Below are 18,119 nucleotides of genomic sequence, written 5' to 3' on the forward strand. Positions count from 1 at the left end.
ATTATGGAGAGTAAGGATTCCGAAAAACTTTACCTGGGCACAATCACAGAGAGTCACGAGGGAATGGTGATAGCAAGGGAGGCAAGGCAATGGCTTGGGAATTGGGATGAAGTAGGCGACGGCAAGGGACAAGAGAGTAATTTCACCAAACCTTTTAAGCCTAAACCTTTTAAGCCAGGAGCCAATTTCACAAAAATCATAAACCAATGATTATTTGTACAAGGCAAAAGATGATAGTCTTCTTCTTCCAATTCTATTCGCTTTTAATTGGATGGGATTGTTTTTTCTCAGAGCTCCAGTTTTGTTTTTATTGGTTTGTCACTACGGTTGTCCAATGGAACCCAATCTATCTTAACACTTTCAAAGATCACCTCTCTCACAGGTATATCTCTCTATTTCACATGCTTAGCTAATATGTGCATGTACATATTTATCATGCTAACAAGCTTGCTATAATATGTGTATGTACATGTGTATTGCATACAAACTTCATAATCTATGTATGCGTTTGTGTGTTTACACTTTTTTTGCTGAGTGTGATTGTATATATAATAAACAGATACCAAAAGGCTTTTCCAGGCATAGACATATTCGTTTGCACTGAAGATCCCATGATAGAACCACCAGTTATGGTGATTAACATAGTCCTATCAGTCATGGCTTATGGCTATCCACTTGAGAAGCTAAGTGTTTATATATCGCACGATGGTGGTTCAGTTTTGACATTTAATGCTATGCTGCAGGAGGCCTCATGTTTCTCCAAGATTTGGCTTCCATTCTGCAAAAAGTTCAGAGTAGAACCAAGATTGCGGGAGGCTAATTTCCACACAGTAGCTAAGCCACTTGGGAAGCCTATTAGGGGAACTCCGTTAGGGTATCCACCTTGTTATTGTTATTAAATTTGTGACGGTAGCTGTAAGGTTGAATTTATTCAACCATTTTGTTGACTTTATTCTGTGCTAAATTTGCTTATATTTCAGCAATTAGTAACTCTGTATTTAGGTGAGATTTTTGTAAGAGTAATGAGTAAGATAGTGTGAAGAAATGCTTAAGAGTGTGCAAGAAAAGCAGAGACTCGTGGGTGACTCACGGTTGCAAGCCGCTAGAAGCTGCACACGTGCCAGACATGCCAGAAGTTGAAGCGTCATGCTAGCTGGAGTACTACAGGACAAAATAAGACAACTGGCTGTTCAGTTATCTCGCGGCTGGATCTCACGACTCAGTTAAGCCGCGAGGCCAAGCAGCGAGCCAGCAATGTTTTAAAAAACCTGACTCTTCACATTCCATTCTCACCCAAGTATAAATACCCCTCATACCCACAAAAGTAAGAGAGCTTCCAGAGAGAATTTTGAGAGAGAAACCCTAGAGTAAAACAAGATTGTTTCATCCACAATCATCACAAAAGAGACTCTTCAAATTCCTTTACTCTCTTCCTCTCCATTGTTAAATCCTTGAGAAGCCTTTTACCAAAATATTTTCTCACCATATCCATATCTGTGAGAGGGCTGTTTGGTATTCTAGGAAGCAGTTAGGAAGGAACCAATTTCACATTCGTTGATGCTATGGTCAAGTAGCGGAATTCGGGAAGCTAGAAAAGAAATAGGTTCGAAGCAATCTCATTGGAGCAAGAAGCTTGGAAGGCTTAGGTACACTGGGTAGATTATGCGTGGAGGGTCTATTACTGTTCATGTATCCAAACTATATTTTCTAGTGGATTACTTACCGCTTGGAGGGCGGCGGAGAGGTTTTACACCGAGGGCTTCGGTTTTCTCTTCGATAACACATCATTGTGTTGTCCTTGTGTTTGCATCTCTCTTTCCTCAATCTTTGCCTTTTATTTTCTACTGTGGATATGATTTTAATTGACTTAGATTGTTTACCAATTCTGTTTATAGCTTGTGTTCATTTTCCGCACACTTATTGTTTGTCATAAAGCTTGAATTGGTGTTTTTGTTATTGGGGGTTTAAACGTTGAAGGTGTTTTATATATCATTTGAACTTTCAATTGGTATCAGAACAGGTACACTTTTATTGGTTTCATTACCATAGTGTGATCCTTGACCCCATATTGAGATGGACCGGTCTCAATCCCTAAATGCACCTCCATATTTTGATGGTAGTAATTATGCTTTTTGGAAGGTCCGCATGAGAGCATTTTTATATTTCATTGATGAATTAGTTTGAGATGTTGTTGATATAGGTTGGACCAGGCCTGAGGAAGCCAAATCCACATGGGATAAGGCATCACTTGCCGCATCTAATGCTAACAGTAAAGCACTTAATGCGATTTTCTGTGGTGTGTCTTCAGATGAGTTTCACAGGATTTCTCACATTACCATTGCCAAAGAAGCATGGGTGATATTGGAGACCACCTACGAAGGCACAAAGAAAGTGAAAGACACCAAGCTACAGATACTGACCACTCGGTTTGAGGAGCTCAAAATGAGTGAAGATGAGTCCTTTGACTCTTTCTATAGCAAGCTGAATGAGGTGATTGTTAGAAAGTTCAATTTAGGGGAGAAAACGAAGGATTCTAAAATAGTAAGGAAGATCCTTCGGTCATTGTCGGAAAGTTTTCGTGCCAAAGTGACAGCGATTGAAGAGAGTAACGACCTTGATGACATCAAAGTCCAAGAGCTGATTGGTTCTCTTCAGACTTATGAAATGTCGCTACCCACTCAACGGAAGAGCAAATCTCTTGCTCTTAAGACCATTAATGAGAAGTTGAAAGTTCATGACTCATCGGATGAGGATGTGGTTGACAAAGATGTTGCATACATTGTGAAATTTTTTTGAAAATTCTTGAAATTCAAGAATAATGGTAAATTTGGTGATAAAGGGAAATTCCAAAGTTTAGGAAGGGAGAAAAGGGAATTCAAAAAGAAATATGGAAAAGAATCCCAATCTACACAAGGTGTCACTTGTTTTGAATGCAACGGGTATGAACACTTTAAGAAAGAATGTCCGAATTATTTGAAATCGAAAGGCAAGGTGCATGCCACAACACTGAGTGACTCAGATTCATCCAACTCAGATTCTGAGGAAAGCAGTGACGAAGAAGGGAATTATTCTGCTTTTATGACTATTGCCCATGTTGAGTCTTCAGACGAATTGAATTTGTTTGTACGAGAACTTAGAGAACATAGTGATGAAAAATAACTGGCAGTTGTTGAAGAATCAGATGCTGAAGAAGATGAAAGCACAGCCAATCTTCAAGAAAAATTATAACTCATTCTTAGAGAAGTCGGGTGAGTGCACAAGGGCGGTCAAGGCAGCTATGAGAAAGATGAAGAAGGCAGAAGAGGACTATAAAAGTCTCCTAATTCGCTACAAGGAGGTCAAATGTGAGATAAAGACACTGAATGGTGAGCTGTCAGAAGCCTACACAAAAGTGAGATTTCTTGAGCAAGAGATTGTTCAAGCAAATGCTAAGATAGAGAGGGTCTCCACCAAGAAGCTAGATGATGTTATTTCATCTCAAAAACATTTTTCAGACAAATCCGAGTTGGGATATACCGGAGGGAGTAGCCCATCTGGCAATATCACCAAAGAAGTGAAGTTTATAAAGGCCAAGGAGCCATTTGAAGTTGACCCTACTGTTGAGAAGTCCAAGATGGAGGAGAAGAGGAATGTGGAGAACCAACGGATGTTGAACAACCCTTGTAATCAATCTGTGGGCAGGTCTGAATCCCGAGCCAAGTCTCGTTCACGACCACAAAGAGGTCCTAGATCAAACTATGTGTGTCATCACCGCGGACTTCAAAGGCATACTCGACCAAATTGTCAAAAGCTGAGAGCATTGAATAGTGCAACTGCTCCAAAGTCACGAGGACCTAGAAATGATAGGAGAAATTGGGCTAGTGAACCATCAAGAGATCAAAGTGGTGATCCCAAATGGACGTAATAAAGATAATTGGTGCTTTCACCAACTGCTTTGAAAGCTTTGCACGAAGGTTTGAAAGCCCTAAATCTCGTACCTAATCCTATAAGGAAATCACCCAAACACAAGTGACGTGTGGGTAAAAAAGGGTACTCATGCATAAGTATTATAACATGTTCATGCATCAATACTTCCTATACTTTGTGACTTTGTTTGGTTGTTTGCTTATTAATTGTGTGGGTTGAAATTTGTTTGTTTGTTTTTGCATTCTATCATTCAAAATTTTTTTAATGTTGCTTTTGATCAATCTTTTCCTTATCTTGTGTCAAAAGATCCAAAAACCACATAAAAAGTAGAAAATCAAAAAGTTTGATCGACATTGTTGAGTTTTGTCTCAAAACTTATTTTGCCGTGTACCTTTGTGCTAATGGCCTTGTGCATTTACGAGTGTAACTTGTTCCTTTGCACTCTTATCACTGTGGAAGAAATCTTGAAATCTATGTGACTGTTGTAAATAGATCTTCAAACTTGTCATGAATGATTAGTGAATGGTTATATTGATCTTGAGACATGCATAGACTTGTGGCTATATATCTTCCTACTCTTTATTTTATTATTATTATTTTTTTTGCTAAAAAGAGCTGACCAAATGTAAATCTCCAAATGTAAAAAGATATTGAGCTGCAAAAGCCTATCGCACATACTAGTATTCGACTAGGAAAAAGGGAAAGCGACCAAAAATAAAGTGTATGATTGTTCAAAAAGCCAAAGGCTATCTCATCAAGTTGAAATATCAAATATCATTCTCACAATGAGAGGTGATTGTTTCAATAGGATCAAAAAGATCAAATGTTATGATTGAAAGTAGAGGAAAATGTAAAGTTACAAATTATGTAATCAAGTCTTGTGGGAGGTCATATATGCATACTTCTATAATTGAGATGGGTCACATAATCTAGTGCTAATTGTGTATGCCTTGGTTGAATTGATCCTTGAAACTTCACATTAGACTAAGGACTATCTCATTGTTGATATCCACACACAATACACAAGTTTATATTCAATGAATACCAAATTCATTTGTGTGATTGTACTTGATAAAATGTGTTTTCAAATGCTCAATCTTTGTTGATTCAAACACAAAAAGATTTTTTGAGCGTTTTAGTTGGTTTTGGAAAGTATTTTGTTCTCACAAAAACTGAAAATTTCAAAAACAGTGTTGCCCTATTTTGGCGACTCAGTTACGGGTCAATCAAGTCACATGCCACAATCACGAGCTCGCGGGTCAGTTTTGACGACTTGTTTGCGAGTAGAAGGTCCAGTCGTGAGGGGTACACAGAGATTTTCGCAGCTCAACTCGTGACACCCTTGTGAATGAGACTTCTAGTCGTGAAAAACACTTAGCAAAATTTTCAAAACTTTTGAATTGAAGTGTTTTTGGCAGGTGATGTTGGCGACTTATCTCAGTCACGAAAAACGCGTGTTTTGCACAGTAAGGGCAGTTTTTTAAAATCTTTTTCAATTTTTCCTCGAACTTTTTGTGATTGTTCACTTTCTCTTTCGACTGAAACTAACCCAAACACTCTATGTCACTCTCTACCAAATCCATTTTTGCTTCATTTCAACTCAAAATCTTCAAGAAAAAGGTATGGGTTCTCACTTTCTCACTCAATATTTCTTGATTTGAGCATTTCCCTCTTGATTCTATGAGTTGATTTTCTAATTTGCATTGGGTTAGTGATTCGGTGTTGAGCTCTGTCCTTGTATGGCGTGTTGAGGATCTTGGTTTATATGAACTTGTTTAGGTTGCTAGATTTGTTCATTATCATTTGTCTTACTCTAAGCTTAGGGTTTGTTGATAGACTTATACCCATTTTGTTTGATCTTACTTTGGTTTGTTGTTTCAAAATAATTGAGTTTTGTTTGTTGGGATATATTGATTTGATTATGTGTTTGTATATCTTGTGTGTGCTTCTGTCTTGAGTATTTTGTGTCATCTCATTCTCATCAAGATATGTCTCATTGACATATGTTTGCCCCGTGTGATGTTATTCTATGCATCTTTAGAACTTTTCTCCAAAATGTTGTTTGGTCTTGAGTATCTACCAATGGGTACACTCATTTGAGTTGTTGGTTTATGATTTGAGCCATTTCCTCTTTACCTGCCTTTAAGCCATCTTTGGTCTTGTTACTCTACTCTTATCTCTTTATGACACTAACAGAGTACTAATTTTTTTTATACATGTACTGTGCTTTGTTGTTGTGGCCTTTTCTGCTTGTCTATAGATGACTCCTTCATTCCCAAAGAAGAAAACACCTACCAAGAAAGCAAATAAGAGAATGAAAATGGACCATAATCTGTTTAGGTCTGTTTCCCATTTTGAGAGATACAAGAATTTTTTTCTTAAAGGCAGGAATCATGCAAGAAAGGTATGTGGATTTGGAGGATTTGAGAGACACCTTTATCCCTAGTTGTTTTGAGGGGAGAGGATGGGAAAAGCTGCTAAGTGATTTACCAGTTGTGTGTGAACCCCTAATTAGGGAGTTTTACTCCAATGCTGTGATAAGGGAAGAAGAGTTGAGCTGCCGGGTTATAGGAACAAAATTCACCTTAGATGCACAAGACATTGATGATGTGTTAGGTCTTGAGGGGTTAGAAGATCATGAGTTCCATCAACTATAAGGATAGGATGTTTTCTATAGAAACTATACAGTAGAGGATTGGTGGACAAACAGAAGGGAAATGCCTTAATACCATAACCTTTCCAGTGGACATGAGGTGTCTCACTATTATCATGATGTTTAACCTGTATCCTATAAAGAAGTTGACTACAATTAACAATGCCAAAACTATTTTTCTGATGGAGCTCAAGGAAAAAGCATTCATTGATATCAGCTCCCACATATTTGATACTATTGTGGATGAGACTAGAACCACTTCTAGGCCTAAACTGATCTTTTCTAGCCTACTCATGAGGATTTTCAGAAAGAAGGGTGTTGCAATCCCTCAAGACATCAGTCCCATGTCTACACCTTTAGCAATTAACAAGCAAACCTTCAAGAGGATAAGTGTTCATCTTCTAGGTGAAGAAGATGAAGGTGATGAAGGAGAAGGCGTCCCAATGGAGACTAAGGCAGAGGCAGCAGGTCAAGCATCAACTTCAACACCCAAAAGGAAAGGCAAAAAGACTAGAGCATCAACTTCTTCAGATATACCTCCAAATGCATTTTAGGTCATCTTGGATAGACTTGATAGGCTCAAAGAGGTCCAAACCGAGCAGTCTGAGAGGATAGCAGCCATGCAGGACCAACTTAATGTTCTCACAGCAAAATTTGACAGCATCACCACACATCATGAGTAGTGACCTTTTGGCCATTCCAGTCAAAAAGGGGGAGAAGTTTTTTTTAAAGCAACCTTTGAAGGGGAGTACTAATTTGAGGGGGAGCAGTAAAAAACTATGTTTATCTTGTTTACTTGGTTAATGTTTATGGTTATAGTATTATAGTTTGGATAATTGTTGTTACTATGGATTTGATACACTATGGTTATGGTTTATGTTTGGTTCAAACTCATAACTCATGGATGGTTTTGAAACTTTGTTACTTTTTATATATTGATAATGTTTTTCAGTATATAATGTGGTTTGTACCCATGTTGCTTTTGTAAGCTTTTAGGGTTTCTTTTCATTCTATAAGCTTTATGGTCTGTACCTTGCTTTATGCAGCCTTTATGCTTTGTTAAATCAGTACTTCTAACTAAATGTCATGTATTTTCTTGTTAAGCACTATCACTCTTGTGCCCTTGTAGGATTGTTCCTAGATGCACATACTTAGTGTATTATGCATTGGTTGAGTGTTGGGGATACAAGTGACTTGCATTGTTTTTGTTAGCTTGTATGTCCAAGTATTCATTCCAAGTGTAAATGAGCATTGTGGTCACTACCTTGTAGTGATTAATTGTTTGATCAAGCCATGGTTTGTTTCTTTACTCCATCTTTGCTTGATCACATCATGCCTGCTTCATATGCATTTCATGCTTTTCTGCATACAACGATCATGGTGTATTGTTATGTTTCAGGAGATTCATGTTCATATGATTCAAAAACTTCATAGTTTCTAGAGTTAGGTGTGTGTGAGTTATGTTCAACTATTCCCAACTCACATGTTAAGTCTAGAGTCTGTTTTAGAGTTTTGTCACAGAATAGCCAAAGGGGGAGATTGTAAGGTTGAATTTAATCAACCATCTTGTTGGCTTTATTCTGTGCCAAATTTGCTTGTATTTCAACAATTAGTAACCCTGTATTTAGGTGAGATTTTTGTAAGGGTAGTGAATAAGATAGTGTGAAGAAATGCTCAAGAGTGTGCAAGAAAAATAGAGACTCACGACTAAATCTCGCGGGTGACTCGCAGCTGCAAGCCGCTAGAAGCTACACGCGTGCCAGACATGCCAGAAGTTGAAGCGTCATGCTAGCTGGAGCACTACAAGACAAAATAGAACAATTGGCCGTTCAGTTATCTCACAGCTAGATTTCGTGACTCAGTCAAGCCGCGAGGCCACGCTGCAAGCCAGCCCTGTTTTGAAAAACCTGACTTTTCACATTCCATTCTCACCCAAGTATAAATACGCCTCATACTCACGAAAGTAAGAGAATTTTGAGAGAGAAACCCTAGAGTAAAACAAGATTGATTCATCCACAATCTTCACAAAAGAAACTCTTCAAATTTCTCTACTCTCTTCCTCTCCATTGCTAATCTTTGAGAGGCCTTTTACCAAAACTTTTTCTCATCATATCCATTTCTGTGAGAGGGCTGTTTGATGTTCTAGGAAGTAGTTAGGAAGGAACCAATTTCATATTGGTTAATGCTATGGTCAAGTAACGGAATCCGGGAAACTAGAAAAGAAATAGGTTCGGAGCAACCTCGTTAGAGCAAGAAGCTTGGAGGGCTTAAGTACACTGGGTAAATTAGGCTTGGAGGGTCTATTGTTGTTCATGTATCCCAACTACATTTTCTAGTGGATTACTTACCGCTTGGAGGGTGGCGGAGAGGTTTTACGTCGAGGGTTTCGATTTCCTCTTCAATAACACATCGTTGTGTTGTCCTTGTATTTGTATTTCTCTTCCCTCAATCTTTACCTTTTATTTTCTGCTGTGGATGTGATTTTAATTGGCTTAGATTGTTTATCAATTCTGTTTATATCTTGTGTTCATTTTCCGCACACTTATTGTTTGTCAAAGCTTGAATTGGTATTTTTGTTATTGGGGATCTAAACATTCAAGGGTGTTTTATACACTATTTGAACTTTCAGTAGCATTACTCAATATTTATTGTAATATATATCCCTCAGACTCTCACCTGTTAACATCAAATTTTCGAGAACAGCATGACCAAGAGAAATTGAAGGGAATAAAACAACTACAATAACAACCAAGTTTTAGACTCAAAACTTTAGGGTCCTCAAAAGACTCTGAAAGCTCGAAAATGTGTAAAAACACAAGAACTTATTTAGACCCCCAATTAAAAATTACAGCAAGATTATTTTTACTTTAACTTATCTAAGTGCAAAACAAAAGTAAATAAAGCGTAATAAACCGATAACTACTCTAGTGCATAAACATGAACAACAAATAATAAAAGTAAAGCACAAGAATAAGGGAAGAGAGATACAAACACAAAATAACACGACGATGTGTTATCGAAGAGGAAACCGAAGAACTCTGCGAAAAACCTCTTCGTCGCACTCTAAGCGGTAAATTGATCCACTAGACAATAAGTTGGGATATGATAGGCCACAAACTGAATGACCCCTTATGATAGAAATTAATTAATTAATTAGTTAAGTTATTAATTAATCAATTTATCATGCAAATGCGTGGTAGCACAAACAAATCACCAATAAACTAAATGTGCAGCGGAAAATAGAAGATACGGTGATTTGTTTACGAATGGGGAAAACCTAATGGTAAAAACCCCACCGGGTGATTTTCAGGTCACCACTCCCGAAACTTCACTATTGTCACAATAAGCGGTTACAAGTAAAGGAATCCAAATACCTTACCAACCTACAGTTGAACCCTTACCCCGATACCCAATTGAACTTGTTCTGTAGTGACAGTTTCCCTTTCAGATGCATGACTCCCAGTACGTGACTAACCAATTGCGCGGATCCCAGTACGCGACTTCAATCACCAACTAAGAAGGTCGTTGGTTGCAAAGTTCTTCAGTTCATCCACATGATGAAGATCACGAAGATGCTTGGTCAAAAAACCCTACGGTGCACATACACAGTAACTTCTTCAAGAGAAAGAGATGAACTAGGGCAAGAACTTCGTCTCCGGTCACAATTTTCTTGAGCAGAGTTTGCTCAAAGTTTGTGCAACTTGTAAACTGTTTGACGGCCCTTAAACTGATCCTTTTATATGTCTAGGTTTAGAAAAAAAGAGGGCCCAAAGACGTATTCATGGATCCCAAGAAAATCATATTGAAATTCTGAAAATCTTAAACCTCGACAGATAGTAGGTGTCGAGCAAGTGTCGAGCACACCGAATGAAGAACAGCTTCCTTAAGCTCGATAGATGTAGTTGTCGACTAGCAGTCGAGCTTTAATGATTTTACACTCTGAACTTGTTTTCGTAAACAGACTTGAAAGCTTCAATACATGATCTTGAAACAAGGTTTCTTGAAATATTTAAAACATCCTAAATCTACCCAAATACAAGTAAAGTGTCTTTTGTCAAAGGATAAGCCAATTACATAAAATCATGACATATGTTCTTAACATGTGAAACACATATGTCCTATCAGGATACATGAATAGCAAGAGACCCTCCAAGCCTAATCTACTCAATGTACATAAGCGTTCCAAGCTCTTACTCCAACAAGGCTTCTCGAAATTGTGTCTTGTCTAGTTTTCCGGATCCCACAATACGCCCGATTGCATCCGCCAAATCTCATCGAAGAGGAAACTAAAAAACTCTGCAAAAAACCTCTCTGCCGCCCTCCAAGCGGTAAATCGATCCACTAGACAATAAGTTAGGATACACGAATAGTAAGAGACCCTCCAAGCCTCATCCACTCAATGTACCTAAGCCCTCCAAGCTCCTACTCCAACAAGGCTTCTCGGAATCGTGTCTTGTCTAGCTTTCCGGATTCCACAATACGCCTAATTGCATCCGCTAAGCCTCACCGGACTCTTTTGGTAATTCCTTAAAACTTCCTAAACTCCAAAACACTTTCTACACTTTGAATAGGTGTGGGTTGTGTTTGGGTACAAATCTCCTCTCAAAGTATGACAATGGGAGAGGAAAGGATAAGAAGTTACAATGATTTCTCACTAAGGATGGGTAGCTCTCTCTCTCTAAAAGATGGGTGTGCATGTTGTAGAAAACCTATCTAGGATTTTTCTCTCTGAATCGCCCTCTTACAATTTGTGGGTAATGATGGTATATATAGTATGGGTGAAGGGTAAGAAAGTCACACTTAAAAATCCTCCAGGCAGAGAGTCTTAAGGGTATCTCGCAGGAAGGCCTTACCAACGAAATACACGTGAAATTGATAGCCTGGTAGACTCTTCAACTTCCAGTCATGTGCTTCTTACATGCCCTTTTCACGGGAACCCTTCTCGAGAACTTCTCGCGAGTTAGTCGTGAAATGCACTAGTCTTCAATTAAGCTTGAGTCTTCACCAACTTAATTCTAAACCCAATACAATAAGATCCCACAAAATACAAGAAAATAAATTAAAGCAATTAAAACACTTTTTGTTATGGAATAAAGCCAACATAAAACATAGTTGTAAATCATAACTTTACAGACTCATATTAAAAATGATCGTATCTATTTTGTTATGTGATTTTACTTTATTCAAAATCATACTATCTAATATTTTTAGTTTATTGAAATGCCTTGAAAATAAGAACGCAGCTGATTACAATTTACACTACAAAAAAATTGTCCTGTCCCAGCGTTTTTTTCAGGCGCTTTTAAAAACCACCGTAATATAGAAGCTTGTACCAATGCTTTTTGAAACCACTAGTATAGGAAACCCTATTACGATAGCTCAAAACTGGCGCTTTACAAATCGCTGCAATAAGAGGCCTATAGCGGCGGTTTTCCAAAACGCTGGTATAGGAAGCTATATTATGCTAGAATGAGGTTACCAATTTCCCTTATAGGAAAGACCTATCCCGGTGCTTTTAGAAGCGCTAGAATAAGGTCCACCTATTCCAGTGCTCCGAAAGCGCTGGGATAGAATCACTCCATTCTCTTATTTAGAGAGACCTATCCCAGCACTTTTTGAAGCGCTAGAATAGGGTCCACCTATTTCAGCACTCCAAAAGCGCTGAGATAGGATCACTCCATTCCGTTATGGAGAGAGACCTATCCCAGGGCTTTTGGAAGTACTGGAACAAGGTCCACCTATTGCAGCGCTCCAAAAGTGCTAGGATAGGATCACTCCATAAAGGAATGGATAAAGACCTATCCCAACGCTCCAAAATCGCTAGGATAGGTCACCTATAGGGATTTGTTAATTAACAAATGACCAGTACTCCCTTAAACCTAGAAAAAGACCAAAATACCCTCCAAAACATCGAACAAGAGCAAAAACACCCCTGATACTTAGAAAAAGACCAATATACCCTCGAAATCTAATAAATGACTAAAATACCCCCAAAACATCAGAAATGACCCAAGCACCCCTTGTACCTAAAACTAGCGAAAATACCCTCGATTACCTAAATAAGACCAAAATACCCCTATAAGTTGGTAAATGACCAAAATTCCCCTAGAAAGATAAAAAAAAAAAATGTCCAAAACACATCAGACACCCAGAAAAAGATTGATACACCCCTGAAACATAAAAAATTACCAAAATATCCCCAAAACATCGAAATGACCGAAATACCTCCTAAAAGCTAGAAAATGACAAAAGTACCCCCCATGCCTGAAAAGGGTGGAAACTTCTCGATTACTTGAAGAATACCTAAATAGACCTATAAATCGAAAAAATGGCCACAATGCCCTCGTAACCACAAAAAATGTCCAAAATACACCCGATATCGAAAGAAAGAACAATGCACCAAACAAACAAACAAACATAAGACCGATTTACCTTTGAAACCTAAATAATGACCGAAACACTTTCCAAACTTTAAAAAATGACCGAACCCCCTCCCCAAAAAAGCACATAGAATTATCATAATACCCCCCGAAACATAGAAACTGACCATAAATATCCCCCTATGTTTTGAAAAGACCAAAATACCCCTCGATGAGTAAAATATGACCAATATACCCTATAAAAAAAAATAACCACAATGTCCTCGTAATCATTGGAGCTATTTGAAATGCACTTGGAACCTAAAAAATAATCGATACACCCTAAAGCATATAAAATGATCAAAGAACTTGTGAAGGCAGCGTTATAATGACAGAAAAATTAGAGAAATGTTATAGCATGACCGAAATACGCCCCAAAACATAAGAAATGATCTCATACTCTTTAAATATTTTAATAATTTTTTAATTTCCAAGGGCATTTAGGTCATTTTTTAGGCTTAGGATGTATATGTGTAAAATATTTTAATGCATAAGGGGTATTTGGTCATTTTCTACGTTATTTTGGTCATTTTCTTAGTCTTAGAGTGTATTTTTTGCCATTTTTAGAGTTTAGGGGTACTTTGGTCCTTTTCAAAGTTTCCAGGGTATTTTGGTCACCTTTTGGCTTAAGGTGTATAGTGGACATTTTTAATGCATATGGGGTATTTGGTTCATTTTCAGCTGCCGAGTAGGTTAGCCTTCTTTTAGTCGTAGGGGTATTTCAGTCGTTTTTAAATGAATAATGAATTATATTTCTTCCAATTTTGGTTTTTTCTTATAAATCAAGAGTATTGTGGTCTTTTTATAGGCTTCAATGGTATTTCAATTATTTTTCTTGCTTCGGGGGTATTTTAGTCATTTTTGGGGTGGTAGGGGTGTCTCAGCCATTTTTTGTGGTTGTGGGGTAGGTTGGCCTACTTTTAATCTTAGGGGAATTTCAGTCGTTTTCACCAAATAATACATTATATTTCCTCCAATTTTGGTGTTTTCATAGGATTCAAGGGTATTGTGGTCTTTTTTTAGGCTTCAAAGGTATTTTAGCTAATTTTCTTGCTCAGGGGTGTTTCAGCCATTTTTTGGGTGGTATGGGTGTTTCGGTCATTTTCTATGGTTATGGAGGTAAGTTGGCCTTCTTTTAGTTTTAGGGGTATTTTAGTCATTCCAAAGTAATATTAAATTATATTTTAATTTTTTGGTCCTCCAATCTCATCTTACATTTTTTTTTTTTTTAGTTATCATTATATTTTAGTATTTCGTAGCAAGGAATTATATTTTATTAATTTGAAGTATTAAATTCAATTAATTTTTTTTAAATTAAATTATTATAATATATTTTTATTAATTAATATATTTCATTCTATTAATTTGTAGTGTTAAATTATATTTTATTAATTTGAAGTATTATATTACTTCTTATTAGTTATTAAATTATACTAAATTAATTTGTAGTATTAAAATATATTTACATAATTGGAAGTATTAATTATATTTTTACTAATTAGTTAATTATAACAACCGAAACACTCCCCAAAACCTAAAAATGACCAAAATACCCCCAAACATTGGGGTATTTTCTTATGATTCAAGGGTATTGTGGTCTTTTTTAGGGCTTCAATGGTATTTAAGTTATTTCTCTTACTTTAGAGGTATTTCTGGCATTTTTTGGATGGTAGGTGTGTCTTAACCATTTTTTTAGTTTGTGGGGGTAGGTTGGTCTTCTTTTAGTCTTAGGGGTATTTCAGTCATTTTTAATGAATATTAAATTATATTTCCACCAATTTTGGTTTTTTGTTATGATTCAAGGGTATTGTGGTCATTTTATAGGCTTCAATGGTATTTAAATTATTTTTCTTGCTTCGGGGGCATTTTAGTTATTTTTTGGGTGGTAGGGATGTCTCAGCCATTTTTTGAGTTTGTGGGGTAGGTTGGCCTCCTTTTAGTCTTAGGGGTCAGTTGGCCTCCAATTTTGGTGTTTTCTTAGGATTCAAGGGTATTGTGGTCTTTTTTTAGGCTTCAAAGGTATTTCAGTTATTTTTCTTACTTCAGGGGTGTTTTAGCCATTTTTTGGGTGGTAGGGGTGTTTCGGTCATTTTCTATGTTTATGGAGGTAAGTTGGCCTTCTTTTAGTTTTAGAGGTATTTTAGTCATTCCAAAGTAATATTAAATTATATTTTTATTAATTAATATATTTTATGTTATTAATTTGTAGTGTTAAATTATATTTTATTAATTTGAAGTATTATATTAAATCTTATTAATTATTAAATTATACTCAATTAATTTGGAGTATTAAAATATATTTACATAATTAGAAGTATTAACTACATTGTTATTAATTAGTAAATTATATTTTATTGACAATTGTAGTATTAAGTTTTATTTTAGTTATTTGAAGTATTAAATTATATATTTGTTAATTTGTAGGAATAAATTATATATTTTTAATTATTAAATTATATTTTATTAATTTGAAGTATTAAATATTATTTTATTAGAAAAATCCGTAAAGAGCTATTACGGCGGACTTGAGTTTCGCCACAACAAGTCATATTCCTTTCATAATAAACCTTAGCCAACTTTTTCTCTATTGCAGTGGCTTTAAATCTATTATAATAGGTCAAAATTTTGTCACAATAAAAATATATTGAATTCCCTCTAAAACTCTTGGGGTTCCCACCAAAATTTTTAGGTTTCAACACTTTGTCAAAAATTAGGGTCTCTGACTTACTCTCTCAATAAAATCAAACACTCAAAATTCCTAAACTCTCTCTCTCTCTCTCTCTCTCTCTCTCTCATTCTTCCTCACTCTCCCCCTTACTCCCTCATCGCTTGGCCTACCCAGCCCACCGTTGTAAAAGTTGTAAGGCTTTCTGCTCACAATTCACAACTTCTACCTTCCCGTTGCTGGAGTTTAAGCTAGCCTGTATACTTTTTCTCTGTCCACTTCTTCTTCTTCTTCTTCTTCTTCTTCTTCTTTTTTTTTCTTTTTTTAATTTTAATTTTTCAATTACAATTTAAATAATCAATACCACCAAATAAAGAGAAGCATAGAGAGTTTTTCTTTTCTTTTCTTTTCTTTTTCTTTTTCTTTTTCTTGTTATTTACTATTAGAAACTTTGAGAATATTTTGAAAAGCAATATTAGGGTTTACTTTGATTGGGAAGTAAGATGTAAGAGTTTGTGGCTGTTGATTTTGTCGAAACCAAATTGATACTAAATTAGAAAGAAAGAAAGAAAAAATGTGGAGGCGATGGTGGAGTAGTGGTGGTGGTCCGACGAGATCGACTGGGATCTATTATTATAGTAGGTAATGGATCTTTGGCTGCAACGTTGTCGATTTTAGTGTATTTGAGGAGAACACTATGCAATTCTGCTGCCACCATCAATGGTGGTGGTGGTGGTATTGGAGGAGGAGAAGCAAGAGGCGATGGTTACCACAACAGCGATAGCAACAACAACAATAATGATAATGATAAAGATAAAGATAGTGCAATGTCATTCATGGAGGCGAGGAGGCTGATGAGATTGGTGAATGTGGAAGCATTGAAGAGAAAGCTCGTTATGGAAGGCAAAGAGATTATCAAATACTCTAAGCTCATTCAAGCGTGTGAGAGCATGGGTGTCGCTAGATCGAACAAAGAGTCTATCAATGATTTCAGATTGTGCACTTTTTCTATGTTTAGCTTTCTTTAATGACCAGAGTGAGAGTAAATAGTGGTATATTAAAGCATATACTCCAATATGCCTTTTTTTTTTTGTTAGATGTCAAATCTCATGCTCTAGCTATTTCCTTTATCTACATGCTTATACTAAGCACCCGTTTGGATTCAACTTAAAATGGCGTTTGCGTTTTACAAGTGTTTTTTTTTTTTTTTTTTTTTTGTTCAACCCGCAATTGTTGACAAGTCAATTGTGAATAGTGTATTTGTGCACTATTCACGGATCTCACAAATTACACTTTTCAGCAATTTTTTCATTAAAAATGGGTCTTACAGCACTATTTACACATTTAAAAATTATTTCGCTATAGTATTTTCAGCTTCAATTTTCAGTTTCAGCAAAAATAAGCTCAATCCAAATGGACCCTAAGTGTGTCTACATTGTTACTGAATGGAGTTTAGTTTAGTCGGGAAGCTAATTTTCCCAAAATCAAATGGAGTTTAAAGAGGTGTAGATGGTGTAGCCAAGCGAGTTGTAAAAATAATAGGACGTGAAAAGTGCTGATTATTAATGTTTAGGAGTTTGGATTCTAGAAGCATATAAAATCAACTTTATCTTAATATGGCCTATTAACTATAACCTATAATTTTCTAAAAAAAAAAAAAAAAAAACTATTACCAATAAGAGTGATGATGTACAAGAAGTGAATATCTATTTTCTGTAACTCAAGTAAATACCGATTTATTTCTATTGGCGGCGCTCATAACTATATTTTCTCTTTTGTATAATACCAATCATTTGATAGTGATGGGGTCAAAAAAAAAAAAAAAAAAAAAAAAAAAAGATCTGGCCTAATCATATTTGCTTTTGCTTCCCTTTTGTGTGGTACATATCTGTCCCACTGTTTCATTGTCAATTGCTATCTTGTTTTGACACCTTTTCGCATATCACCTTTTATAATGTGGTTGTGATGGGCGTTTGGCCTGAATCAAAGAGCTTTAGTGATGAAGGGATTGGTCCCATCCCATCAAAGTGGCGTGGAATATGTCAGCATGGAAATAAAGACAGAGTCCATTGCAATAGGTCCATTTTCCTCTCTGCTTCCTGCCAATTTTATCTTGCAATATTGATAGCTGTGAGTTTCTTTTCAATGAATCTTACCGGCCTTATAAGGTTGTATTTTACCTTTTTTCTTGCTTCATAAGTCTATAATGGTAATTTTCAGAAGTGTCAAATGATTTTGATTGTGATGTCACATTAGATAGTTAGAGGTTCGTTAAGTAGTACAAAATTTCTGACAAAATCCTCCTCACACATATTGTTTTGAAAATTTTATGAAAGTCAGTTCATAGCAACACAAGAAAACTAAATTTATGCAAATATTTGAGAGGAGTCGGCTAAAGACTAATTGTGTGCATCAGAGAACCACATTTGTTTTCTGGTATTGTTGGTTTGATGAGAAATGGATATCCATCAGTATA

General features: G+C 36.3%; 1 pseudogene; it reads left to right on the forward strand.

Moving 5' to 3' along the window:
* The first annotated feature begins 230 nt into the window (after positions 1-230).
* LOC126728623 (cellulose synthase-like protein E6) overlaps positions 231-18,119 on the forward strand; it is a 29,142-nt pseudogene continuing 11,253 nt past the window's right edge.

The sequence above is a fragment of the Quercus robur genome, chromosome 5 (assembly GCF_932294415.1).
Source record: "Quercus robur chromosome 5, dhQueRobu3.1, whole genome shotgun sequence".
Classification (NCBI taxonomy): domain Eukaryota; kingdom Viridiplantae; phylum Streptophyta; class Magnoliopsida; order Fagales; family Fagaceae; genus Quercus; species Quercus robur.